This window comes from Leopardus geoffroyi, chromosome A1 (assembly GCF_018350155.1).
Source record: "Leopardus geoffroyi isolate Oge1 chromosome A1, O.geoffroyi_Oge1_pat1.0, whole genome shotgun sequence".
NCBI lineage: Eukaryota > Metazoa > Chordata > Mammalia > Carnivora > Felidae > Leopardus > Leopardus geoffroyi.
The window spans coordinates 9,713,024-9,740,370 of record NC_059326.1 but is presented as its reverse complement, the minus strand read 5'-3'; the positions used below and the strand labels follow the sequence as shown (position 1 = coordinate 9,740,370).

General features: G+C 44.8%; 1 protein-coding gene across 5 annotated transcripts in view; it reads left to right on the top strand.

Moving 5' to 3' along the window:
* Window positions 1-27,347, top strand: part of HMGB1 (high mobility group box 1) — a 133,739-nt gene that overhangs the window by 74,611 nt on the left and 31,781 nt on the right. For 3 of the 5 annotated variants that reach the window (XM_045468795.1, XM_045469093.1, XM_045468940.1), the window contains exon 2: window positions 9,457-9,544. The exons of the other annotated variants lie outside the window; for them this stretch is intronic. The gene's annotated coding sequence lies outside the window, so the exon portion shown is untranslated. The remainder of the gene's footprint in view (window positions 1-9,456; window positions 9,545-27,347) is intronic. 5 annotated transcript variants of the gene reach the window in all.

Here is a 27,347-nt window from a genome sequence, read left to right as displayed (position 1 = left end):
AATACGCACAAAATTTATCATCTTCACCATTTTTAAATGTACAGTTTAAGCCACACTGCGGCGGATCTCGAGAACTTTCTCGTTCTGCAAAACTGAAACGCCATAAACTCTGTGTATACAACAGCAGCCATTTCCCCCTAGCCCCAGCCCCTGGTGACCACCATTCTACTTTGTTTCTCAGTTTGACTACTTTAGAGAACTCATATATGTGGAATCTTCCAGCATTTGTCTTTTGGTAACGGCCAATTTATCTGTTTGTAATTTTGACTGGCCGATTTCACCGATCGTAATGTCGCCAAGGTTCCTCCGTGTTGTAGCACGTGTCAGAATTTCCTTCCTCTTTAAGGCTGACTAATATTCTGTTGTATGGACGTACCACATTTTGTTTGTGGACATTTGGGTTGTTTCCATCTTTTGGCTATTGTAAGTGATTCTGTTATGAACACGAACATAAAAATCTCTCTTTGAGATAATGCTTTCGTTTCTTTTGGATATATATCCAGAGTGGAATTGCTGGATCCTTTTATAATTTTATTTTTTAAGTTTTTAAGGAACCACTATACTGTCGGTGGCTATCAGCAGCGCACAAGTTTGCAGTTTCTCCACATCCTTGTCGACACTTGTTATTTTCTGGTTTTTGATAGTAGCCATGGTAACGGGTGTGAGGTGGTATCTCCTTGTGGTTTTGCTTTGTGTTTCTTTGATGACTAGTGATGTTGAGTATCTTTTTTTTTTTTTTTTTTTTTGAGAGTGGGGAGGGGCAGGGGAAGAGGAAGAGAGAGAATCTTAAGCAGGCTCCATGCTGGGTGGTGTGGGAGTCAATCTCTGTGAGATCAAGACCTGAGCCGATATCAAGAGATGGACCCTTAACCAACTGAGCCACCCAGGTGCCCCTTGAGTATCTTTTTCGTATGCTTTTGGCCATTTGTATATCATCTTTGGAGAACTATCTATTTAAGTTTCTTGCCCATTTTTAAGTCAGGTTATTTGATTTTTGTTGTTCTTGAGTCATAGGAGTTCTCTATATATTTTGGATATTAACTCCTTACCAGATATGATTTGCAAATGTTTTCTCCCTTTTGTGGATTGCTTTTTCACCCTGTTGATTATATCCTTTGATGCACAGAAGTTAATACATTTGGTGTCTCATTTGTCTATTTTGCTTTTTTGCCTGCGTTTTTTTTTTTTTTTTTTTTTTATGGTAGCATATTTAAGAAATAATTGCCAAATTCAGTGTTGCAAAATTTTCTCCCTGTGTTTCTTCTGGGGTTTTTATAGTTTTAGGTCTTTAATTAATTTTAAGTTAATTTTTGTATATGGTGTAAGGCAAACTTCCAATTTCATTCTTTTGCCTGTGGATATCCAGTTTTCACAACACCATTTGTTGAAAAGGCTGTCCTCTCCCCCATTGAATGATCTTGGCTCCCTTGTCGAAAATCATTTGACTGTATATTTGAGGTTTTATATCTGAGCTCTCTATTCTATTCTGTTGGTCTATATATCTCCTTTTAATCCCCTTTTACCTTTGATGGTCAGGTAAGTTAATTGGTAGCTAAATTCAGAGCTCAGCTACAACCATGGATGTGGACCTTCACGATGTGAAAGTTGATGTTCTCTTCTTTTCTTGCCATGGCCTTGACCTTTTTCTCTCCTTTAAGGTTCTCCTGGTCCAGATTCTTGATCCATATTTCTTTTTTATTAGTATGCTGTGGTATATGCTCTTATCGTGAAGTACCCTATATGCTTTATGGATAAATCGAGACAGCGCATCACTCCCGTAATCCGTCAATCACACACAGCCGCTAGGATGCTCACGATCTCATTGAAGAGGTTGGCTTCACACGTGGAACAATGCAAGACAGCACGTGTGTCACCACATGCAGGTTCGAGTATTAAGCTCTGGGAGATAGAAAAGGAAGAGAACAATGTGGGACAGAATGTCCAGGGTAGGTTGTACTTGGACCGGGTGTCTAAGGAATGTTAGCGCTTGGATTGATAGCCATAGAGGGTAGACAAAACAGAGCTTTCCCTCAAAAGGAGGAGGCTTGTAAGGCTAAAATGAGAGACAGGACTGAGCCTGGCCTGGGCCAGAGGGTGTGACTAGACTGAGACCGAGAATGAGAAGGTGGAAGGAGACCCGCTCACAAAGGAATCAAAGACCGGAATGAGGAATTCGGATGGACCTTAATCTTTTTCACATGCCCACCTACCTGGGGATATAAAGACAGTATCTTCCGGGATATAGTGGAGGGTTTTCAAACTAGGGGTTTTGACCAGCATTGGGTTTTTGGGGTTTGTTTTTGGTTTTGTGTTGTTTAATGAAAGAGAAAATTTCACAATGCTTTGCAGATAGCAGGTAGAAGTCTGGTTGCAGCTGCATGTGTGTGTGTGTGCTGGGTCACAGCGTGAAATGCAATCAAAAAGCGTGAAAGACACTGGTGTAGAAGAAACTGCACGGTTCTGTTACAGATCTAAAGTACTGGGAAGCCCTAACATTGAGCCACATCAGACTGCACCACAGTATTGTGAAGTCCTCAGGCTGTGGTGACACAGATGTCTCCCCATGCTCCAATCCCAGCTCCTCCCCACAGGGGACGTTACAAGGGGTACTGGCTCCAAGAGCCTTTGCTCCGCCTCACTCCTCGCTTCTGTTGAAGCCTTCACTCGACCCCCCTGAACGTGGATCCATGCAGTATGTAGCAGAAAGAGTACATGTTTTAGTCTCAGCGGATCTGGGCTAGTTCAGCCACTTGCTAACAAAGTCGTGAAGCCATTCTGAGCCCCAGTCGCCTCTTCTGGAAAAATGGGGAGAAATAATACCCATCTCATAGGGTTGTAGGGAAGCTTTGATGTCCTCGTCAAACAAGCTCTATGTATTCCACTTCTGGGAGGGTATCTATGTAAGTCTTCACGTGCCAAGATTCATATGAGTGGATGGTTGCTGGCAGTCTTTCTTACAGAACCAAAACTTTAGTAGAAGCATGTAAATCCGTAATAGGGGATTGATTTTTTTTATCATGGTGTATCAATAGGACAGAATACTACGTAGCTACTAAAAAGAGTGAGGTAGAGGCACCTGGGTGGCTCAGTCGGTTGAGCATCCGACTTCGGCTCAGGTCATGATCTTGCAGTTCGTGAGTTCAAGCCCCGCATCGGGCTCTGTGCTGACAGCTCAGAGCCTGGAGCCTGCTTCCGATTCTGTCCCTGTCTCTCTCTCTGCCCCTCCCCTGCCCACACACTGTCTCTCTCTTTGCCTCTCTCTCAATTGTAAATAAACATTAAAAAACAAAAAAACTTAAAAAAAAAAATAAAAAGAATGAGGTAGGCCTACATCTGCTGATATAGAAAGATATTTGCAGCACTATTAAGTGGGGAAAAAATAAGTTGTAAAACCATGATCCTGTTTTAAGAATACATAGATTTTTGGATATGTGTCAAGAAATGGCTATAGGAATTTCTTGAAGTCAGAATTACGAAGAACTTTAAATTTCTGTTTTATCAGTTTTTCTGTTTTTACAGTGGGCATGGGTGAATTTTATATTTAGAAAAAAAGTAGCTTGATATACATATATGCATTCACATGCTTGTATTACCTGGTGTAGTAATTCTGAGCAGATACCTTGACACTCTTTGTAGTTAGTAGTTATTGTAAGTATTTGCTTTCAGCATAGGTGTTCTGAATCTTCAAATCAAATATTTCTGTAGCAGTGGAACCATTGTGCCTGGGGGTTCTCGGTGAAAATATACCCATTTTTCCTTCCTGGTAGACTGATTATTCTAGTTGAGGCCTGTTCTCTTTTCCCCTTTACCCAGTGGGCTCGGGGCACCCCTCACAGGATATGCCATCATTCATTTTAATTTTTAAACTTATAATAGCAATTTAAGCTCATCTTAAATATTTAAACAATACTGAAGTTTATGAAGTAAAAACTGAAAGTCCGCATTCTTCAGTCCCGCTACTCAGGAATGGAGATAGTTCAGCGTATGGTCTTTAGAACTTCTGTGCATATGCAAACGTCCGTGTGTGTTTCTGTTACACAAATGAGATCATATCATGTATACCAATAAGTATCCTCCCATACCCTAGATTAAGTTGTAATTACAGTGCCTCCTTTCGAAGAAGCACCTAATAGTACCCTTCGTAGGTATATCATAATTTATTTCACCATTCCTTCTATTGTTCTATTTCTGGCCATTGCTAGCAGTGCTCCAAAAATATTTTTACATATATCATTGCCCACTTCAGTGAGCAGATCTGTAGGATAAATTCTTACAAGTGGAATTAGTGTTGTTCAAAAGATCCCTACATGAATAATAATTGTTGTCATGTTGCCCTAAGTTACACTTCTCCCAGCAGTGACTGTATGAATTCCTTTTCCCCCCCCCACACACCTCCTCACCAGTATTGTAATTATTGTCATCCTAAAGTCCTCACCAGCCCGATGCATGAAAAATGGATCTGATTGTTTCATTTGAATTTCCTTGGAGTGAAATTGAACCTCTCTGTTGCCACACCTGTTGGGAAATGTCACACGTGTCTGCAGATCCAGTGGGAAGTTTGGTCTGGAGTCTGCGTTCTTGGTTAAATGGTGGTACTCTTCTCTTAATATGCTTAGAAATGTGGTCCAGGATAGAGCATTAGGAAGAACAGACAGAGCAGATGGTATGATCTAGTATATTCATGGTTTCCTATTTGGACATCCATGGCAGTGGGGGAGGACAGGTTGGATGGTGGCATATTTCTATGCATAGAAATAATAACCGTGCGGCTGCTGATTGAGCAGTCCCCAGTCCCTCACCTGGCTGAAATATTCCAGTTCAACCTTTTCTGAAACTACGGAAATCTCGTCCATTATTCTCTTACATTCTCTTAAATCTCGTACATTATTCTGTGTACTCTTCCCCACAGAAATCTGGCACGGTATTGATTCAGCCTCTGGAAGAGCCAACACCAGTTTATCAAACCTGCATCCCCTCACCTAGCAGTGCCTCGTATGCCTCAGGGATTTCACACAACTTCCTTTTAGAATCACTGCTTGAACTGGTCATGTTTTAAACCTCTGTAAAGAAACTTGTTAACGCGGCAAAATGTAGGCAGAGCCTTCAATGCAGAGAGTGTTCAGATATCTTTACCATCAGCTTTTTGGTGATCGCTCAGTCCCCTCCTATCCCCTTATTGGTTTCTCCATCTTAGGATCCAGAGGGACCTACTTGTGGAAAGGACATGATTCTTTCTGACTACTCAGGACCTCCCAAAACATTGCAGTCTCACGCAGATCTTAGTTAAGGAATTTTGTGCTTTGTTTTGTTTTGCAGCTTCCTGAGGTAAGCCCAGTGGTTCTCCTCTGTTGTTTTTTTTTTTAATTTTGTTTTAATGTTTATTTATTTTTGACAGAGAGAGAGAGTACAAGCAGGGGAGGAGCAGAGAAGGAGGGAGACACAGAATCCGAAGCAGGCTCCAGGCTCTGAGCTGGCAGCACAGAGCCCGACGCGGGGCTCAAACTCACGAGCTGTGAGATCATGACCTGAGCCGAAGTCGGACGCTTAACCGACTGAGCCACCCAGGCGCCCCTCTCCTCTGTTTTTATACCTATCAGCTTTTCCCCCACGGACTTCATGTCTTGAGATTTCATGTCTTCCAAACACACTGTGCTCACAACTAATTCATTATTCATTATTCCTTTTTTCTTTTTTTTTTTTTTTTTAAGTCAAGCAGATATATAATGTAACTTGCACATAGGGCTTCTGGTCAACCTGCGACAACCAGTGTTAACTCACGCAAGAGTCAACTCAATCAAAAGCAAGGGAAGGTGATAGGTTAGTACTTCTGTAGGTAGACTTGAGCTTACCCTCCCCCACCACACTCGTTATCTTCTTTGTTTTCCTAAAAAGGGAAAGATTCTGGGCTGAGACCGCCTTAAGTTACCCCTTCGAAATGGTAACTCACTTCCTTTATCCCACCCCTCTGACTTTCCTAACTAGTATGTGGTTGACCGTGAAAGAGGGTGAGTGGTTCAAGATCACCCACTTCACCCCTGCACCCAAAACAAGACAGCGCACATTTACATTTTGCTGGCAAAGGAAACCCCGAGTGGAAAGTTTTATGTAGAAAACAGCCTTGGAAGTGAGTGATGTGTCACCGGCCCTGCAGCACACTGAGTTCCCTGTTTGGGATCAGGTTGTTAAGACCACATGCGGATCATCCCGTAAAAGTGTCTGCCTTCTCCAGTTCAGTTTTCCCAGAGTACATAAATCCACTGACCGTTTTCTTTAACCAGTTGTTCTCAGCTTCAAATAAAATTTGAAAATAATTAACACCTGGTTTGCTTTTTAAAAAGTCTGATTTGTAAAGTCGGGCATGGGGAGGGTGTAGGTTTGGGGGTTATGGAAGGCATTGTAATATCGGGAGAGAACACAAGTTTCTCGTGATTAGGCAGGTTTGACTTTGAACCATGGCTTCACCGAATATTTGGCTATGTGACCTTGGGAAGGTTATTTTTAAGTCTCGATTTGCGTATCTGCAAGTAGGGATACTGTTTCCTTGAAGTCTCGTTTCTTTGAGCATTGAATAACGGAAATGAAGAGGCATAGCATAGTGCCAGAAAAGGCACTGGTCGGACAGCTCAGTGAAGGACGGCTCACCTATCCATTCCCATCTCTCTGTATGACTCCTAGAATCAGAGCCTCCTTCTTTTTTTTCCATTTAACTTGAACTTAGTTAACTGACAGTGTAGTGTTGGCTTCAGGACTAGAACCCAGTGATTCATCTCTTAAGTATAATACCCAGTGCTCATCCCGAAAAGTGCCCTCCATGATGCCCATCACCCATTCAGCCCATCCCCTCCCCCACCTCCCCTCCAGAAACCCTTAGTTTGTTCTCTGTTTTTTAAGAGTCTCTCATGGTTTGTCTCCCTCTCTGTTTTAATCTTATTTTTCCTTCCCTTCCCCTGTGTTCATCTGTGTTGTTTCTTAAAGTCCACATCTGAGTGAAATCGTATGATAATCGTCTTTCTCTGACTTATTTCACTTAGCATAATATGCTCTGGTTCCATCCGTGTTGCTGCAAATGGCAAAATTTCATTCTTTTTCATCACCAAGTAGTATGCCATGATCCACTCATCCGTCGATGGACATTTGGGCTCTTTCCATACTTTGGCTATTGTTGATAGCGTTGCTGTAAACATTGGGGGTGCATGTGCCCCTTCGAATCAGCATTTTTGTATCCTTTGGATAAATCCCTGGTGGTGCAATTGCTGGGTCGTAGGGTAGTTCTCTTTTTAATTTTTTGAGGAACCGCCATACTGTTTTCCAGAGTGGCCGCCCCATTCGCATTCCCACCAGCAGCGCAAGAGGGGTCCCCTTTCGGAATCAGAGCCTTCTGTTCCGTGTGTATTTAAGGGAACCCTGGATGCCACGTGGTGATGCCGACTGAGGAAGCCACAGTCCATGAGGGGACAAGGGGGTAGAAGACAGGCCATGCCATTGTACCCCTAGAAGCAAGTCCCCTGAGCCACTGCAGACTAGCAGACCTCTGAGGGGGGTCAGAAGAGGCTCAGTGGTGGGAGCTCTTGCCGTATTCAGGCTCTCCTCACCCCATCACACTGCCACGTCACGTGGCGTCTGGCCGTCCCCTACAGGGAGGGGGAAGCAGTGCCTCCCGGGATTAGTTCAAGGGCCAGGTGAGAGTAGGTTGAAGGCTCTGTCCATCGTCCTGCCTCTGGCCGGCGCCTTTCTCCCCGAAGTCTCTCTCAGAGCCCAGGCTTCAGTTCTGGCAAACAAGGACCAATGGACCTACCTGCTGGGTCCCAGCAGTTACCTCCCCAGGCAGGGTCCTGTCTCCCTTCTGAGAGAAATACTCCTCCCAGCTCTCTCTCCTACCGCCCCCCGGAGAGCGCGGAGTCTCAGCACCGGACCCACAGCCACAATAGACCCTACTGTGGTGAGGATTCTTGAGCTGCCCAGTACCTCGGCTGCTTGCCAACGTGCAGGCCCTCGGCCGCCCTCCTGACCTGCCTGGCCCGGAAGCCTGCACGGCTCTGGGATGCACAGAAACAGACCCTCAGCAGGACGTGCTGGAAACATCGAGATAAGCGATGAGTGACTTCTGGGAGCACAGACCTCAGGCTGACTGTGGCCTGAGAAGCTGAGACAAAACAGCACCAAGTATTTCTAAATCGCTAAGACGACGGTGGAACACAGCAAGAGAATGAAGGTGCTCGATCCTTTGACCTGGCCCCGCCACGGGAAGGCAGTGTGGTACAGCCGGGGGTGGGAACGCAGGCCCTTTGGCGTCAGGCAGACCAGGCCCCTTTCTGGTCTCTGTCTTGGGCCAAGTACCTTAGCGGTGACGGTGGAGGCGGGACCACGGCAGGAGTTCTTGCTGTTGGCAAGTGCTGAGGTCTTACTCTGTGCCGAGCAGTGTTAGGTACTCTCTTCCCTGCGAATTGGGAGTTAAAAAATACTCTCTCGCAGAGTTGGGGAAATAATGGGTGGTTCCCATCAAGTCAGCGGTATACAGCAGGTGTTCGGTAAATGCGAACTTTCTTCTAGGAGGACGGGTCCTAATGAAATAATAAAAAGGAGCAGAAGAGATTCCTTCTGTGCGAGGACGTAACCTGGAACCCGCCGTCTCTTTTTAGGTCTGTTAATATTTGCTTTACGTACTTAGGTGCTCCTGTGTTAGGCGCGTTAATATTTACCGACGGTATGTGCTCTTGTTGGATTGACTCCTTTGTCATTATGTAATGCCCTTCTTTGTCTTTTATCACAGTCTTTGTCTTAGAGTCTGTTGGGTCTGATGTAAGCATAGCTGCTTCGGCTCTCTTTTTATTTCCTTTTCCATCCCTTCACTTTCCGTCTGCATGTATCCTTACATCCGAAGTCGAGGCTCCTGTAGACAGCGTATAGATGGGCCTTCTGGAAGCCACCTGCGTGTCCCACGCCAGGAAAATGTGTAACAGATGATGACAGGGTGTTATGCAGCCACTAAAATATTTATGAAAAAAAAAAAACCGTAAAATGGAAAGCATTCATGATTTTATGTCAGGTCGATAAAGCAAAATGCAAAATCGCAGGTGTATATCAATGACCCCTACATCGCTTCAAGTGTAGACAGGGGTTTGGAAACAAAATACAATAATTAAAAGTTGTTAGACGTAGGTTCTTTAATGTTGAGAGGTACTGCCTTCCAGTTTAAAACGAAGCAAACAAACCAAAAAAGCCCAACAAGAACAAAAGCGGTGCCAGGGGCCACAGGTAGCAGCTGCTGTGGGCAGGATCAGGATGACCTTAGCAGGTGTCAGATATGAAAAGGATTCCAGTGCTTTGAACCACACCAGCCTCTGCAAAGAGTGAGTGGACCCTCTCAATAACATCTCTTTGTTGTTCCTATGCTAAGAATGGAACGCGTCTTTCGGACAAATCCTGAAAAAAAAAATTTTTTTTTGGTTTCAATAGATACACCACACGCTCATCGACCTGCTGGACTCTGTAAACCCAACACAAGGTCACGGTCCAGTGTTGAGAAGTTGACTTTGCTAGTGAGGTAAGGAAGCTCTCCGTTTAGAGGCCTTTACCCTCGCTCGGCTGGGGTTTAGTAACATGCAGATTTTCTTTGACTAGAAAAGAGTAGTGCTGTAGAGCTTATAACCTCCAAGGAGATCATTTCATAAAATATTGATTTTTTTGCACATAAAGGAGATAGTTCATGAATAGAAAATGTAAGCATCAGCAAAAATTCTTTCGCACTCTCAGTTCATGAACACGGAAAGTAATGAATCCCGCCTACCAACTGAGGCTGACATCTATTCCTTCTGGGGGGGGGGGGGGGGCAGTGGGAGGGGCAGAGCTAGAATATTATTCTTCCTCAGTGTCATAATTCCAAGAACAGATGTGCCCAAAAGAGACCAACCTGGATTGTACAGCCTTTTACTACAAGCTGTGAACACCGCCCCATAGACTTTGCTGCAAGTCGTAGATTTTGTTTTGCCTCTGTACCTCGCAAGCTACAACCGGGCCTTTTCCCAAAATCAGATTCGTCTTAGTGAGCTGTTCCTGGCCAATGTGGTTTACTAGCTGTTGCCGTCTTGTGAAAGCCAGCAGCGGTATCACAGCATCTCACGGGGCGGCGCCATGCTGCGTCCTCCCCACACTCCCCAGCTTACCCCAGATCTGTCATCGCCCTTGTCCCCACTCTGTAGCAGATAGCTCTCCTGAGGTTCCAGTGGCCTGGTGTGGTGAAACAGCAATGGGCCCAGAATCTAAGAAGCATCTTACTAGTTGACGTGCTGTCTCTAACTGAGCTATCTTGAGCAAGTCAATGAATCAGTCTTCGTGTTTGCTTCCTTGACTGTGGGTAAGGAATGGGGACAGATGTTGTGTGGATCGAATGAGCAAATGCAAGGGAGAAATACTTTAAAAATAAGTGCGTTGGCCACAATGAAGAGACTCGTTCACACCCACCAGGACAGCAATAAGCAAGAAGACGAGATAATAACAAATGTTGACAAGGATGTGGGGAAATTGGAACCCTCATATTTTGCCAGCTGGATTGTAAAATGGTACAGCTGCTTTGGAAAACAGTCTGGCAGTTCCTGAAACAGTTAAACATAGAGTCACTGAAAGACCCAGCAATTCCACTCCTGGGGATGTGCCCGGGAGAAACGAAAACATCCATTTACACGAAAATCTGCACATGAATGCTCGCAGCATTATTCACGATAGCCAAAAAGTGGAAACAACCCAAGCGTCCATCGGCTCCAGTAGATAAATCAAATGTGGTATATCCATACAGTTGAATGTTAGTCAACGGGAAAAGGGTGTGCAGCACTGATACAGGCTACAGCACGGGCGAACCTTGACAACGTTATGCAAAGTGAGAGGAGCCGCATATCGTGATTCCGTGTATATAAAATACCCAGAAGAGGCAGATCCGTAGAGAGGAAAAGTAGATTAATTACCGGAGCACTGGGAGTTGGGGGAAGAATGGGGAGAGGTTGCTAATGGGTCCAGGATTTCTTTCTGGGGTGATGAAACTGTTCTAAAATTGATTTATTGGTATACATCACGAAGATACTGAAAAGCGTAGAATGTTGCACTTTAAATGAGTGAATTGTAGAGCATGTGAATTTTATCTCGACAAAGCTGTTATGGAAAAAAAAAAAATTAGTGCAATGCAAAGGCCATTAAATAGTAATCCTGTGTTTTCTGCGCTTACCAGAGCGGAATCTCAGCCGGGTTCCATTCAGGGCCTGATTGACCCCAACGTCTGTAAAATCGCGATGCACCTTATGATCGAAGATGCCTCACAGTCTGTTGGCCAGGCCACAGCCGTCATTACCTACATGTCCGTGAACTTCAAAGGCAGCAGTGTCCAAACTTGGGAAATGGGTGTCGGTTGCTTGCAGCCAACTCCCAGAAGGAAGGGTGAAGCCCTCTTTAAACCCCAAGAGCCAAATGCTTATGGGAGAGGGAGTGGGGAAAATGAGAAGTCATCACATGCTTGGCGGTACTCTTGAGGCAGGAATCAAAACCAGGCCAGCAGACAGCGCAGCCCCAAGAGCGTTTAGTACTGTAAGATTCTCTTAAGAAATGCTGCCTCACCAGTACCCCCGACGGTACCAAGGGTGATACGGAGCGAATAAGCAATGACACACACTCTGAGTCAAACGAGGGATGCGGAAGATGGGGGCACTGAGCGTGAGGACAACATAGGAATATTTCTTGTAATATTTATTCATTATTTTGAGAGAGAAAGAGCGAGTGAGCATACGCACAAGGGGGTAGAGGCAGAGAGAAAGGGAGAGAGAATCCCAAGCAGGCTGCACGCTCAGGCAGAGCCTACACAGGGTTCCATCCCACAACTGTGAGACCATGACCTGAGCCGAAATCCAGAGTCAGATGCTTAACGGACGGAGCCACCCAGGCGCCCCACGTAGGAACGTTTTAAATGACTTTATTTTGCCTATGTTTTCCTTTTTATGTGGGCAAAAGGATGATAAATGTTTTAAAAATCGAAGTCTGAAAGAGCGACTTCATAGGGTCTGAAATGAAAATTGCACGTACAGATGAGAAAGCATCATCTGATAGTTTAATTGGCAACATTTTTTTTAACCGCCACATAATACAGTGTCGCGTCTTAGGATCAGAGGTCTTCTATTTGGTGATATTTGGTACTTATTCAAAGTAGCTCATGAGGGTGGTGGGAACCTCTAAGTTGAAGGTAAACCTCTCTTAGCTGTCTCATTGAAAAATAATCGTAGTGAGTCCAGGCCCGGGGGGCCAGGGCCAAATAATAAACATACAAACACACAAATCAATCAATAAATATTTAGTGTAATTCTAGCTTCTCAAACGTTAAAATTGACACCTGTTCTCGGACTTTCATAGAATTTTTGTTAGTAGTTAAGGATTGTTTGTGGTTTATGACCCCTTACTCTGTGTGCTTTTCATACATTTTCTCATTCGCCCCTGACAACAATGATATGTAGAAGGTGGAACTATTGCTTATCTTATAGAAAAGGAAACTGAGGTTTAGAAATATTAAATAACTGGGGCGCCTGGGTAGCTGAGTCGGTTAAGCATCCGACTTTGGCTCAGGTCATGATCTCGCGCGGTTCATGACTTCAGACCCCGCGTCGGGCTCTGTGCTAACAGCTCAGGGCTTGGAGCTGCTTCGGATTCTGTGTCTCCCTCCCTCTCTGCCCCTCTCCCACTTGTGCGCGCTCTCTCTCTCTCTCTCAGAAAAAAAAAAAATTAAAGAAAAAGAAATATCAAATAACCCTCTCAGAGTCATTCAGGAACAAATGACAGAGCTAGGACTTGAATCCATCTGACTCCACAAGATCACTCTTGACCACTCTTCCAGAGCACATTTTACGGCTGATTGCAAATTGAATCTTAAAACCACAGACAAGGAAACAAATGGACATAGAAGTCGTATGGTAGTTGCAGACTTCTGGGCATTCTCTCATTACACCAATGGTCAACGAGGCCAACGCTGCATTTCCCGTGTTCTGGATGGAGGCGGGAGCAAGAGAAGTGAGAATCTGTAGTTTCAGGCTCCGGCTTTCTCCTTCTGCAAATTCTGCCAACAGCTGTAAAACCAAGTTTTTGTCTCCCACCTTCATTCTCTGAGCATTCTGGCTCTGCTTTCGTGTGCTGAAATACCCAGGGAGGGAACTGCAGAGGATTTGAGATGCAGAGCCAGAACAAGGATCTCCTGTGACAAAATCCCCAAACACCGAGCTTTAGAGCTAAATGGGATCTCGGAGATTGGCACACATCAAAACCACCTCTGCAGCTTTTCCCAGACCTGTTGAGTGAGAATCTCAAGGGAGTCGGTATAAGAGTTAGATTCTCTGCGGTGCTCAAAATAGGGTTCCTGGACCAGCAGCTTCAGCGTCACCTGGGAACTTGTTAGAATTGCATTCTTGGCCCCCCATCCCCACCCCACCCCCCAGGCCTGTGGACCAGCGACTCTGGGGCTGTGGTCCAGCAATCTGTGCTTTATGAAGCCTTCTAGTAGTTCCTAAAACCTCCTAAAGTTTGAGAACCACTGACTTAGAGCAGAAAGTTGGACAGGATCCTAAGGTTAGTCCTCCTTTTTGAAGTATATAGCAGCTCTGTTTCACATTCAGTAAAAATATATATATATATATATATATATATATATATATATATATTTATTTTCAGTTTTTTCTACATGAAATTTCTTTTAGAATTTATAGTACTTAAAAGCACAAGAATCCTAGCCTAAAATTCTGATCTTATTCTCCTCTCTTCCATGGGGCCTTACCCGACTTAATTATCACTGATGAAAAGTATCCTTTCTTAAAAAGCTGTTTAGTCTGACATGTTTTCTTTTTTAAAAAATTTTTTTGAATGTTTGTTTATTTTTAAGAGAGAGAGAGAGTCAGAGCATGAGCGGGGGAGGGGCAGAGAGAGAGGGAGACACAGAATCCGAAGCAGGCTCCAGGCTCTGACCTGTCAGCACGGAGCCTGACGTGGGGCTCGAACTCACGAACCGTGAGATCATGACCTGAGCCGAAGTCGGACGCTCAACCGACTGAGCCACCCAGGCGCCCCAGTCTGACGTGTTTTCTGCATTCAGTTGTAAAGTATTAGATGACAGAAACCACCTTGCTCCACTTACATTTGAAACATGTCCACTTTAGTGATGCACAAATAGGTATGGCATCACTTTTCTAGAAGTCTCCTTGGGAGATTCATTTTGCCATATAGGTATTTTATTAATATAGTTGTTAAAAATCAGTTTTCTAGCTCATTGACACTAGGGAGTATAGTGAAAAGTTGTGACAGCCAATAGGGAAAGAGGCAACTCTCTTGAGTATCTTTTAATCGATTCAGTTTCTGAAACGTTTCTTTCCGGACTAATGTTTTGATTTGACATTTGGTCTGGGAAAGCGAGGGATTTGTTTAGGTCAGCATTTCTCAGATGGTGTCGCTAGATGTCAAGCCCTGTCCCGAAGCAAAGAATCTGGGGTAAATACATCTGCGGAATGCTGTGTTACCAAAAAATTAACTAGAGTCACTTCATGGCTTCTTTGAGCTCTTAGTACGGTCACATGCAGCGTGTCTCTCCAAGGGGGTAGTTAATACACAGCCTTTGCCAGATTCCTCAAATAAAAACTTTTGGAAACGCACCAACACAAGCATCATTTCTAAGGATCTTCGGCGTTGACATGGAGATAGAATTGTGACACGGGATCCTTCTTTGTAATGCTAATTTATGCAAAGAAATGTTACCTGTAAATCCCTTTGATGATTACCTTAGTTTGTGACATATTTTGCTAGCTGGATTTTGGTGTCCTGAAACTAAAATATAGCCCCTGGGTGTATGAAATGTGTAGCTGGTGCATCTAGCTATAAGTAATTCCTTTTTATGTTTTATAAAAACATCACTTCTGGAATAATGTATTTTAAGCGATTTAATCAATATAAAATGAGCATGCCAGATATTGCCCAAATTAAAATCTTTGTTAAGGGGCGCCTGGGTGGCGCAGTCGGTTAAGCATCCGACTTCAGCCAGGTCACGATCTCGCGGTCTGTGAGTTCGAGCCCCGCGTCGGGCTCTGGGCTGATGGCTCAGAGCCTGGAGCCTGTTTCCGATTCTGTGTCTCCCTCTCTCTCTGCCCCTCCCCCGTTCATGCTCTGTCTCTCTCTGTCTCAAAAATAAATAAATGTTAAAAAAAAAAAAATTAAAAAAAAAAATCTTTGTTAAATCTCTCTCTTTTTTTTTTTTGATGATAGAGAAGACTAGTTGACATTTTGACATTACCGGTGATAAGGTAAAGTTATTTCGATTATTAATGTTTTCTCAGTGGGTATGTATTGACAGTAATGTTAAATAATGTATTAATAATTAAGACATTTACAAAGAGGTATTAGTCTTCTGTTGCCACATAACAAAAATTGTCACAAATAGAAGCACCTGGATGGCCCCGTCGGTTAAGCGTCCGATTCTTGTTTTCCGCTCAGATCGTGATCTCACGGTTTGTGGGATTGAGCCCCGCGTCAGGCACTACACTGACAGTGCGGAGCCTGCTTGGGACTATCTCTCCCCCTCTCTCCCTCTGCCCTTCCTGGCTCAGGCATGTGCTCTGTCTCTCAAAATAAATAAACATCTGGGGGGGAAAAAAAAAAAGCTGAAATCAAGACGTTGACCAAACGGAGCTCTCCTCTGGAGGCTTTGGGAGGCTTCCAAGCTCATTCGGGTTATCGTCGGAATCCGGATCCTTGGCCACTGTATAACTGAGGCCTCTGTCTTCTTGCTGACTCTCTTAGGGCATTACTCTCTGGTCCTCAGGCTGCTTTCAGGTCCTTTCTGTGTGGCCCCCGCCACCTTCAAACCCGCAAGGGCATGCCCACCTTTTTCCTGGGCTTTGAACCTCTGACTTCCTCTTCTGCCTCTAGCCAGAGAAAACTCTCTGCTTTTAATGATTCAGTATAATTAGATCTGGCCCACCTGGGCAATCTCCCTTTCGTAAGGTCAGCTGTGTTGTCTACCATAACCTGATCATGGGAATAATACCACATTCACAGATGCCACCACATTCAAAGGGGAGGGGATTCTACAAGTAAGAGGGTTACGTGGGGTCCTCATAGAATTCTGCATACCACAAAACATAAGATACATTCCAGTTCTTCAGTATCTAAAAACTAGTATGTGGATCTCCAAATATGAACAGAATATACATTTTTATTTGTTTTTATTTTTTTATTATTATTTTTTAATGTGTATGTATTTTTGAGACAGAGACAGACGGAGCGTGAGCGGGGGAGGGGCAGAGAGAGAGAGAGAGACACAGAATCCGAAGCGGGCTCCAGGCTCCGAGCTGTCAGCACAGAGCCCGACGCGGGGCTCAAACTCGCGAACCGTGAGATCATGACCTGAGCCGAAGTAGGAGGCTCAGCCGACTGAGCCACCCAGGCGCCCCCAGAACATACATTTGTAAATGAACAGTGCAATGCGTGCAGCAGCAGTTTATAGAAGGACAACATCCGCGGAATCAGTTGGTTAGAAAGGTCACGTAGAGTTTAAAAAGAAATTGCACTTGATCCTAAGGGATAATAGTAGCAATGGCTAACATTCATTGAGTTATAAGCCCCGGATACTGTGCTGTGTGTGTGTGTTATCTCATTTGATCTTTCCAAAGTCCAAGTATAATTATTCCTGTTTTAAAGTCGAAGAAACAGAAGCTTACAGAGACAAAAGCAGTGGCAAGTGACAGAACCAGGAACAGTGCCAAGCCAGTGTGCTCCTTGTCACCATTCAGTGTGACAGACCTTTGTTAGGTCATTACCCTGCTGCAAGGCACTCTCCTAGGTGCCCTTAATACAAAAGTGAACCACAATTCCCGCCCTCAGGACTTCACAGAAAGAGACAGGGTCAAGGAAACAAATCATCACCCTGGAGTATGTAAAGCACATATTAAGTACAATGGCTGCACTAAACAAGGAATGATCAACTCCACTTGAGTGGGTCACCAAGAGCTTCTCAGAGGGGTGACACTCGAGATACATCTGAAGAATGAATAGTTCTCCAGGAGAATGTGGAGTGTTGTGATGGACAAGGGAGAATCCCAGATAGGAGCAAAGGCAAGGAAGAATGAAACCGTGTAGCCTATTTAGGGAAACGCTCATGTACCTCCTGGTTCTGTAGGGTCTGGATCTCGAGGAACTGGAAAAGATAAGAGATGAGGCTGGAAAGGAGGCCAGGGGTCCATTCATAAAGGGACTTGCATGACATAATGGCCAGTTTGGATTTACCCCCGTAGGCAAGGGATCCATTGAGTTGTCTTAAGCGGGAGAATAACATGGACAGAGTTGTATCCAAAGACGGTAACTTTAGCATTCACGTGGAGGATGTATTTGAGAAGAACAGGCGTGGAGCAGGGAGACCAGTTAGAAGATTACCATCACAGTCTAGATGAGCAACGTCAAGGACCTGAGGTTAAGAGCAAAGTGGACAGACGTGAAGGGACAGTGGGTGAATGAGATTTAGTGACTGATTAGATGTGGGGCGTGAACAAGGAAAGGGATTTAGGATGACCCGTGGGTCTGACTTAGCATGTTCTTTGGGTGATGGTGCCATTAACTGGCATAAGGAGGGAAAAGCAAATTCAGTATTGGCTCAACGAAGGCTGGGTTATCTGTATCACGTCCAAGTAGAGACGCCCAAACACACGTGCGGATGGTTGCAACGTCACGATGGGCACACGCACAGCGTTCGAGAGCATTCATGGGGAGTGACTTCCTAAAACAGGTGGTTCCAGCGGGATAGGAGTAAAGAGCAGGAAGGAATAGTGGAACGGTTCTTCTCTAGAGCAAGCGAAAAGTGACTAGAGAACAAAAAATGGGGGGAGAGCTGAAGAGAAAATAGAATCCACGTGAAGATAAGTTTGGTGTTTCGTGATGCGGTTTCACAGCGGTGAACTCAACATGCGGTGACTGTGCCCAAATAGTGAGCAGACTCTTCACTCTGAGGCCTTCCCTGAACCCGTTTACCTTGGTCGGTTCACCGTGGTCCTGAAGCTCTTCCTCGGGCTCAGAAATGGGATTTATTGTATTTGTTATCATTATTGTTGGACTGGAAGTGGTCCCATTTCTCAGCAGTGGCCTCACATTGACCCAGCACAGCAAGACTGATTACTCACATGTAAGCACTCGCCTGAACGCGGTGCATTGACTTGCAGGGGCAACTATCGTCGGCTGTCTGGCCGACCAGGACCCAGTCCATGGGAAGCCAAACGCCAGGAGCTTGCTGTGGGATCATGGGCTAGTGATGGGGATTGTTAGGTGACTCCAGTGTTCTCTAGTGGCAGACCCTGAGTTATCATGTTCTCCCTCAACAGGCACGGATAGACATTCCGGTTGACCTAACACGCAGGCGTTGCCTACTTCTTACTCTTTGGGTTCCCCTTGCTGGCCCTTCTAGTCACACCTTTTCTCTAAACCAGGCTCATTGTTTGCTTCTGCTTGCCAAGTGACAATCACTTTTTAGCCCTGTTTCCCTGGTATGACTCACAGGTTTTGATTGGAGTTTGGCGTTATCCCCAGCTCTTAAGAGTCCCTCATTTACAGAGTAGGCAATCGTTTGATTCGCTCCTGCGGGTTACATCGATTGTGTAGTTTTACCCAGGAAAATCACGATGACAACTTCCCAGGTCTCACGGGGCGGTCCGCAGTCACCCCCCTGTAAAGAAGAGTTGCAGAGAGCTTAGATGAGGAGCATCGGCTTAGATGTAAAAGTCTTTGAAAATCTGGCTAAGGAGTGTGCGCCTTGTCCTGTAAATACTGGGGAGCCCCTGGAGATGTGGGTTGGGGCAGTGCGGATGGCTTGATGAAATCCACGTTCGGGGGATATTGATCTGGGGCTGGGGGTGAAGTGCATTCACATAAGGAGAAACCAAACACCAAGAGCCCAGCCAGGAAGCTGAGATCATGCAATTGGATGAAATATGCAAGGCTGGAATTAAAATGGTGACAAGGTATGGAATGGAAATGCCACGTTGAATGGTCATGGCAAAGACAGAAGCAACAAGACTTGGTGACCCAAGGGCTAGAGAGAATACAAAGGAGGAAAACATTGGTACGCTATTTTTCTTGAGTTGTATGATTGTTCCTGGCAGTGTTTCAGGTACTTAACTATACTCACTTTAGGTGTATGTTTATAAGCACTACATACGTAAAACTGTGGTTTCAGTGGGATGAACAGTCTGTCAGAGTCTGACGCTCCCACCCTGATTTACTTAGGACATTTAACAGAATGAGCATTTTTTAGAATTTTTTTTTTTTAATTTTTTTTTTCAACGTTTATTTATTTTTGGGACAGAGAGAGACAGAGCATGAACGGGGGAGGGGCAGAGAGAGAGGGAGACACAGAATCGGAAACAGGCTCCAGGCTCTGAGCCATCAGCCCAGAGCCCGACGCGGGGCTCGAACTCACAGACCGCGAGATCGTGACCTGGCTGAAGTCGGACGCTCAACCGACTGCGCCACCCAGGCGCCCCTAGAATTATTTTTTTTAAAAACTCCAACCTGTAGGCTAATCTGGAATATTTTCCTCTCTCAGATCTCTTAGGAGGAAATGTTCCTGATAGAAGCAGGAAGTTTGGAAGAATAAGGAATAGAATTCTGAGAGAATAGTGGAGAGGGGAGTGGGGGGGAGAGTCATTCAGTAAGCTTTTAGTAGTCACCTACGAGATGCCTAAGGTGGCGTGAGGTGCCGTGGAGGCTACAAAAGCTACATAGCTGTTCCATTTTGCAAGAGCTTAACGCCATCTCTGGAGCCAGATCCTACTCTAAGAAATAACCAGAAGCAAGCAACATAAAAGAGTGTATAACTGAGCCGCTAAGCCGTGCGTACAGATTAGCGGTATTTACGTACAGATGAGTGATGGGCCTCTGGAAGCCATAGCAGAGAAAACAGCAAGGTTAGGAGGACAAAAAAATCATAGCTTGAAAGGAATAGGCAAACTGGGACTGGTAAGTTTAGTTAACAGATTCCAGAAGGATTTATCCTCTCTATGTTGTTCCCCCCGGAGGTTTATTCTTTGCAGAACACTTTTATGTGTATTAATCTCATTTTAGCCTTGACACAATCCAGCAAGGGAGGCAAGGTAGGGATTATAAGGGGAAGGGTGGGGGTAGGATTTGGGAGAGATTTATGCTGTAGAAACAGCAGGATTTTATGACCAATTAATCTTCTGGTTGAGGGTGAAGGACGAGCTGAGGATGACCCGCCCCCACTCACTCATTCACTCATTAAATCACTTGTTCAAGTACTTCTTGAGGGTCTATTGTGTGTCTGCTCTATGCTCCAGCGCTGGGTTTCCAGATTCCTGGCTGGGACTATCAAGTGGATGAGAGTGCCTTTGCCTGCCGCAGGCAGCAGTGGAGGGAGGATGCCTGATGCTGACTGTCCTTCAGGTTTCCACCCTGTGAATTCGGGCCGCCTGTGGGACACCCAAGTGAAATTGGCAAGTAGGTAATGTGACAGAACAGTTTGGCTTTTTCAGGAAAGAAGTCTGGGACATGAAATAGATTTGGAAATCGTTAGCCTGGAGGTGAGCGTTAAGACTGAGAACGGGTTAGGTGACCTAGGGAGATCTTGGTTAAGACATTTAACAATTCTGAGTTTTCAGTTTCCTTCTGTGGGAGATGGAGAAGATATCTTATAGCACAGGATTGTCTTTGATCAGATGAATGTGAATGGGCCTGGGAAACAGCAAAGTATTATAGATATTGAAAATGCTATTACTGAGGGGCGCCTGGGTGGCTCAGTCCGTTAAGTGACCGACTTCGGCTCAGGTCATGATCTCACAGTCGGTGAGTTCGAGCCCCACATCGGGCTCTGGGCTGACAGCTCAGAGCCTGGAGCCTGCTTCTGTTTCTGTGTCTCCCTCTCTCTCTGCCCCTCCCCCATTCGCACTCTGTCTCTCTCTGCCTTTCAAAAATGAATAAATGTTAAAAAAAAAAAAAAAGAAAATACTATTACTGATATTTCATTACTATAGTATCTGCACCTTCTCTAACCGAACAGCTTAGCAAATTCCTTAAAGAAGACCAAATTTTGCACTAATAACCCCTCTTTTATCTTATTATCATCACACCTCTAGGCAGAGGTCAAGAGCTAAATATGAATCGGTGTTGATATTTTGGCTTTGAATAGAAAATCAAGAATATCAGACTAATTCATAAATGCGTTTTAGAAATGAGAGATGTATCTGATCAGGAACGAAGGCAGGAAGATAATGCAATGCAGAAGGTTGTACTTTCATTCAGCTTGATTTCTGAAAACACAACTAGTGAAGAATGAATAGGAAAGAAATATGTTCAGAGAGCCTGACCATTGAAGAGTGAGGAAGAGGGGAAATTTATCGAAATTTGAGAGGAACATTCAAGTTATGACCAGGAAACCCCCTGATCGTCAAAATGAAAGCCAGGGGGAAAGCCAGGATACCTTTAGAAAAATACTCAAAGCAGACTTGGAGGAGACTAAATTTAGGAGTGCTGTTTTGATTGAGTGCAGGGATGAAATAGTGACCAGGAGGGTTTTTCCTGTTCTTAAGATGTGTTTTTTGTGTTTGTTTTTGCCGTTTCCGGCTGCCTAAGACTATGATTTAAAAACAACTTTCTTAGGGTAATCTGTATTTTTCAGATGGTGTGACTACAGCTAACTTCATGTGTTAGGACCTGACTGGGAATGATGAGGAACACATCTACGCTCAGTTTTTAATTTTTTTTTTAATTTTTTTTTTCAACGTTTATTTATTTTTGGGACAGAGAGAGACAGAGCATGAACGGGGGAGGGGCAGAGAGAGAGGGAGACGCAGAATCGGAAACAGGCTCCAGGCTCTGAGCCATCAGCCCAGAGCCCGACGCGGGGCTCGAACTCACGGACCGCGAGATCGTGACCTGAGCTGAAGTCGGACGCTTAACCGACTGCGCCACCCAGGCGCCCCATAGTTTTTAATTTTTTATACAGGGTGATACGAGAGCGATGGTCAGGTGCCGTGGCCAGTCGGCCCGTCGCGTTTTCTGGCTTGTGTTAACGGATAACTGGGAGCATTGGTTCGTCTACTGACCAAGTAGCCACTCTACCTCAGACGTTCAACACGAGGAGGAAGTCGGGTCGCCACATACTACAAAAGGGCTTACTCTTCTACTGACAGAGCACCATGGGTAGTTTCCTGAAACTTTAATTTTGGAGACCTCACATACTCAACCGGCAATGCTAGTCTTCCTCAGACCAGAGGAAATTAGTGTGAAATGTCTGTGTCATTTGTGCTTCTGCCGTGACAGAAACTGAAAGAAGCGAATGCTTTATTTCCTCGTGCAACCTACACTGAGGTGCTCATACGTGCTAGACATTGTGCAAACTGCTAGAAATACACGGATGAAGAAGAAGGCCTTGCTCTTAGGAACCTTCCCGTCTAGAGGAGAAGACAATGCCAGGGTTAGGCTCAGGGCACACTTCACACGGGTGTCAACACGAAAACGGGAGTCTTCAGGGATCAGCAGGACGTGGCCAGTGGGTGAAGGGTTGAAATCCCAGACAAGGGAGAGAACCCACAACACGAGAAGACTCAGTAGGGGGCTTGGAAAAGTTCACGTTGCAGTGGGAGGTTGTATGCCTGTGGACGGAAGGTTGAGCTGAAGAGCTGGTTAGGGCTAGAAGGGCCTCACCCTCTAAAAAAAAATCTGGATTTTTACCGTGAATGTAATGGGAAGCCTCCTAAAGAACAGTTAGCGGACACTCTGATCTCCTTGCTTTGGGGGAGACGCTTCTCTGTAGGCTGAGTTACTTGGTTTTGTTCATCGCCACTGTTTCCCCTCAAATATTCGAGCGCCTTCTGAACGAGCATCTGAAAGCCAGGGATGCAGGAGAGACTCGATTCAGCCCCTGCTGTCAGGGCGCTTGGGAGAGAGATGCTCACGTGCACCTGCTCACAGCGGAGCGGTGAGTCATGGGTTTCCTGAAGAAGGGGAGGCTTTGGAGAATCAGCAGTCCAGGGAGGCAACGGAGGGCTGGGGGACATTCAGAGAGAGGAGAGCGGCAGGGGCAGCCAGGGGAGGAAAGACCAGGAGCTGGAGTGCGCGTGCGTACCTGTGTTGTGGAGCGAGTGCGGAATGACCGCAGGTGCAGGACCCCGGAGCGGGTGGGAAGGAGGCTGGGGGGTTGGGGGTTGCTGAAAGGAGACATGCCGGCCAGGAACAAAGGGGAAGATGTCCTCCAGCAAGATTGGAGGAAAAGGAGGGTGGATGTGACTATGGATCGGTTTAAAGAGGGGGTCAGCGATAGATACAGTTTCAATAATCATTTGCTTAGTCAATCATGTAATAGTATGTATACCCTTAGCATCACAGAAGCCAGATGACCACCAACAGATCTAAAATGCTTCTACCCAGAAATCTGCACCTACCTGCTCTGGCCCTCCCCCCTTCAGAGGACCTCTATGAGACATCCCAGGTGCCACCGACCTGGGAAGGGGGTGAGGAAGCCTTCACAGCAGCTCTACGTCCCAGCCCAGGGAGAAGCTTTCCTCCGCCGCCTCCTACACGAGTCCTGATTCAAAGGGCGTTCACTCACTCACTCCCTTCCAGCCAGTTTGGTATTTCCGTGGAGACTGTTTTCCTCTCTCCTCAAATCTGTCTCCTTGTCCTCAGATTACTCATCGAGAGGATGGGAGTGAGTGAAGGGAAAGGGGGAATCCAAAAGGCACGCTTGCTTTAAGATGATTTTACTCACTGAAGTCATTACAGATGACACGGTGACCTCCGAATAATCCAGTAAATAAATAGAAATACAGGTGAAAACAGGACTGGCCGTGGGCCGACAGCTGCTGAAGCTGGACGATGGGTTCACGGGGTTTCATTACACTCTTCTCTCTATGCCTTTGCCTGTGTGCAACTCGCCATGATTAAAAAGTTGAAAAATAAATAGTTGGGATTTGAATTGCGAATTTACGATAGTACTTCATTTTTGCCGGTTAAAGTGAAAGAACATACATTATTTAGCAATGTGAAAAAAAAAAAAAATGCAGGAAGTGTCTTATGAGAACATTGCTGGGTCGGATCTCTCCTGCCCTCTCACCTCTGGCTCCAGTCTTTGGTGGTGTTATCTGTACTCTTCCTTCCTGGTCTCAATCAGAATCACCAACTTCATTCCTTCTGTCTGTGCATGCTTGTGAAAGGAGCACCCTCCTTTATCTCTGTTAAAAATTTGAAAGGGTAGGGGCGCCTGGGTGGCTCAGTCAGTTAAGCGGCCAACTTCGGCTCAGGTCATGATCTCATAGTCTGTGAGTTCGAGCCTCGCGTCAGGCTCTGTGCTGACAGCTCAGAGCCTGGAGCCTGTTTTAGATTCTGTGTCTCCCTCTCTCTGACCCTCCCCCGTTCATGCTCTGTCTCTCTCTGTCTCAAAAATAAATAAACATTAAAAAAAAATTTTTTTTTTTTTTAATTTGAAAGGGTAACCCTATTGTAGGGAAGTGGCCATTTAAACCTTAACCTAAGCCTAACCTTTCCCTGGTCTGGACTCTTCTTTCCACCCCAGCTGTGACGTTGAAGTGACGGGGAGTTCCTGGTCGTCCTGTTTTTCAATTACCCGCCCCCCACCTTGGGCGTCTCAAAATTAATCCTCCTTTGTCCAGCTTTTTCATGGGTCTCTGATGTTTTAAAAAGAAGTGTCTAGAACTTCTTCTGCACCAAAAAGATGCTTAACCATATGGGCATGCAAAACAAATTTCAGATACAAACGATTATTTTCAGTTGAGATCACATTTTATTGAGAAACTTGAAGACAAGTTATGAGTCAAAAGATAAGGAACCAACTAGTGAGAATAGCAGATGTTTTGGGTGGAGCCTGTGTCACGGGCTGGGGCGGAGTAATTCACATTCAGCCTTGTGAATGTCTTTTCCTCCGGGCCTACCCTATTCCATTTCACCTTCTTAATGGCTCTGCATTTCTTCAGGATAAAACGGGAATTTCTTTTTTTTTTTTTTTTTAATTTTTTTTTTTCAACGTTTATTTTTATTTTTGGGACAGAGAGAGACAGAGCATGAACGGGGGAGGGACAGAGAGAGAGGGAGACACAGAATCGGAAACAGGCTCCAGGCTCTGAGCCATCAGCCCAGAGCCTGACGCGGGGCTCGAACTCACGGACCGCGAGATCGTGACTTGGCTGAAGTCGGACGCCCAACCAACTGCGCCACCCAGGCACCCCTAAAACGGGAATTTCTTAAAGAGCACGTAAAATTAGTCGAGATCGGACCCCATGTATCTCTCCATTTACATCTCAAGGTTTCCTTCCCAGAACCCTTCCTTGATGCCTCAAAATCATATTGATTTCACCATTGGGGCTTCCAGAGCTTCCATCTATCCCCCCCCCCCATGTTAACTCTTGTTTTCCCTGCAACAAGTTTTTTGGGCTCAGGTTTAGTCTTGGTTGCCTTTGTAGTACTTGTGTTCGGCACCTGCGAAGTTCCCCCTAATAGCCTCAGTTCCCCTGCAGAAGGGTAACAGCCCCAAATGAAGACAAGTAATTAAACAAACCCTTAGGGTGGCAACAGAACTATTACTTTTTCTAGCAGTGGAAGAACACTCAGCCTAAAATATATGACAGAACATCATTGTTTTATTCATTTTTATGGTGTGCCTGCTAGGATCCAGCCACTGTGCTAAACACTACCTACTTCACCTCAAGTATTTTTATCCTACTCTCTCTCCTCCACCCACCTGCACCGCCACGTTCCATCAGATCAGTTAAGAGTGTAAGCTCTGAAGCCAGCCTGCCTCTTTCTAGCTAGTTTAGCACACAAATTTCCTGACCTCTTGTGCCTTAGTCTCCACATCTGCAAAATGGGTTTGATAATGGTAAATACTTAATAGAACTGTCGTGAGAACTTTAACAGTTACGATGTGTTAAGGTTTTACAACAGCGGCTTGCCCACAGTCTAGGTTATAGAACTGTTGGCTATTTATTTCAAAATACATACTCAAAGATGCTGTGTTTTGTGTATGCATTTTAAAATATATTCTATACCCCCCCCCTTTTTTTCCCCATTTTCCAGTTCGTTTTTGGACTCTTTTTTTTTTTTTTTAATTTTTTTTTTTCAACGTTTATTTATTTTTGGGACAGAGAGAGACAGAGCATGAACGGGGGAGGGCCAGAGAGAGAGGGAGACACAGAATCGGAAACAGGCTCCAGGCTCTGAGCCATCAGCCCAGAGCCCGACGCGGGGCTCGAACTCACGGACCGCGAGATCGTGACCTGGCTGACCCTGGACTCTTAAGACTTTGTAAATCAACTGACTTCTCTTTGTCTATTGAAATCACAGGATTACCAAAACAATTCAATCTAATTGCAGTCTTCAGGCATTCTTTTTCTAAGGAAACTGACATGGAAGATGGCCTCTCTTTTTAGACAGTAATCAGAAATCTCTCCATGCTGACATTGAGAGAACATCGTCAAGGTTTAGTACTAACTGGAAAATGAAAATTATATATACCTATGTATCCATGTATCACCATAACCTGAAGAACAAAATTTTTAAATAAATTATCATCTATACAATATTACATATATTTAAAATTTTTATTTTTTTATTATTAAAAAAATTTTTTTTTACATTTATTTATTTTTTTTTTTGAGAAACAGAGTGAGACAAAGCATGAACGGGGGAGGAGCAGAGAGAGTAGGAGACACAGAATCTGAAGCAGGCTCCAGGCTCTGAGCAAGCGGTCAGCACAGAGCCTGATGCGGGGCTCGAACCCACGAACTGTGAGATCATGACCTGAGCCAAAGTCGGACACTCAACCGACTGAGTCACCCAGGCGCCCCTAAAATTTTTAAATCCACTAACCTAGATTATGACGATGGTTGCACAGACCTGCATATTTACTAAATACCCCTGAATTGTGCACGTGACACAAGTGAACTTTACATCAAGTCGCAATAAAGGTGGTTTTAAAATCCTATATAAGGTATTCTGTGTAAAGAAACGCAACGTCAGAAAAATATTAAACTGTTAACAATATTGTATGTATATTATACAATTATTATGATAGCAGTTATTATAAGGAAAGAACTGAGATGAGCTGTCCCGAGGGCAGCTTTGATTTTTTATTCTATACATTTCGGTAGCGGAATGCTTTAGAGTGAACCTGTGTTTACGTATTTTTATGTATTTTTCATCTGTTTTGTTCACTGCTGTTACTCCAGCACCTAGATCGGTGTCTGCATATAGCAGAAGATCAGTAAATATTTGTCAAAAGAACGAATAAATAAATGACATTGTAAACGTAAAACACAAATAGTGTGCAC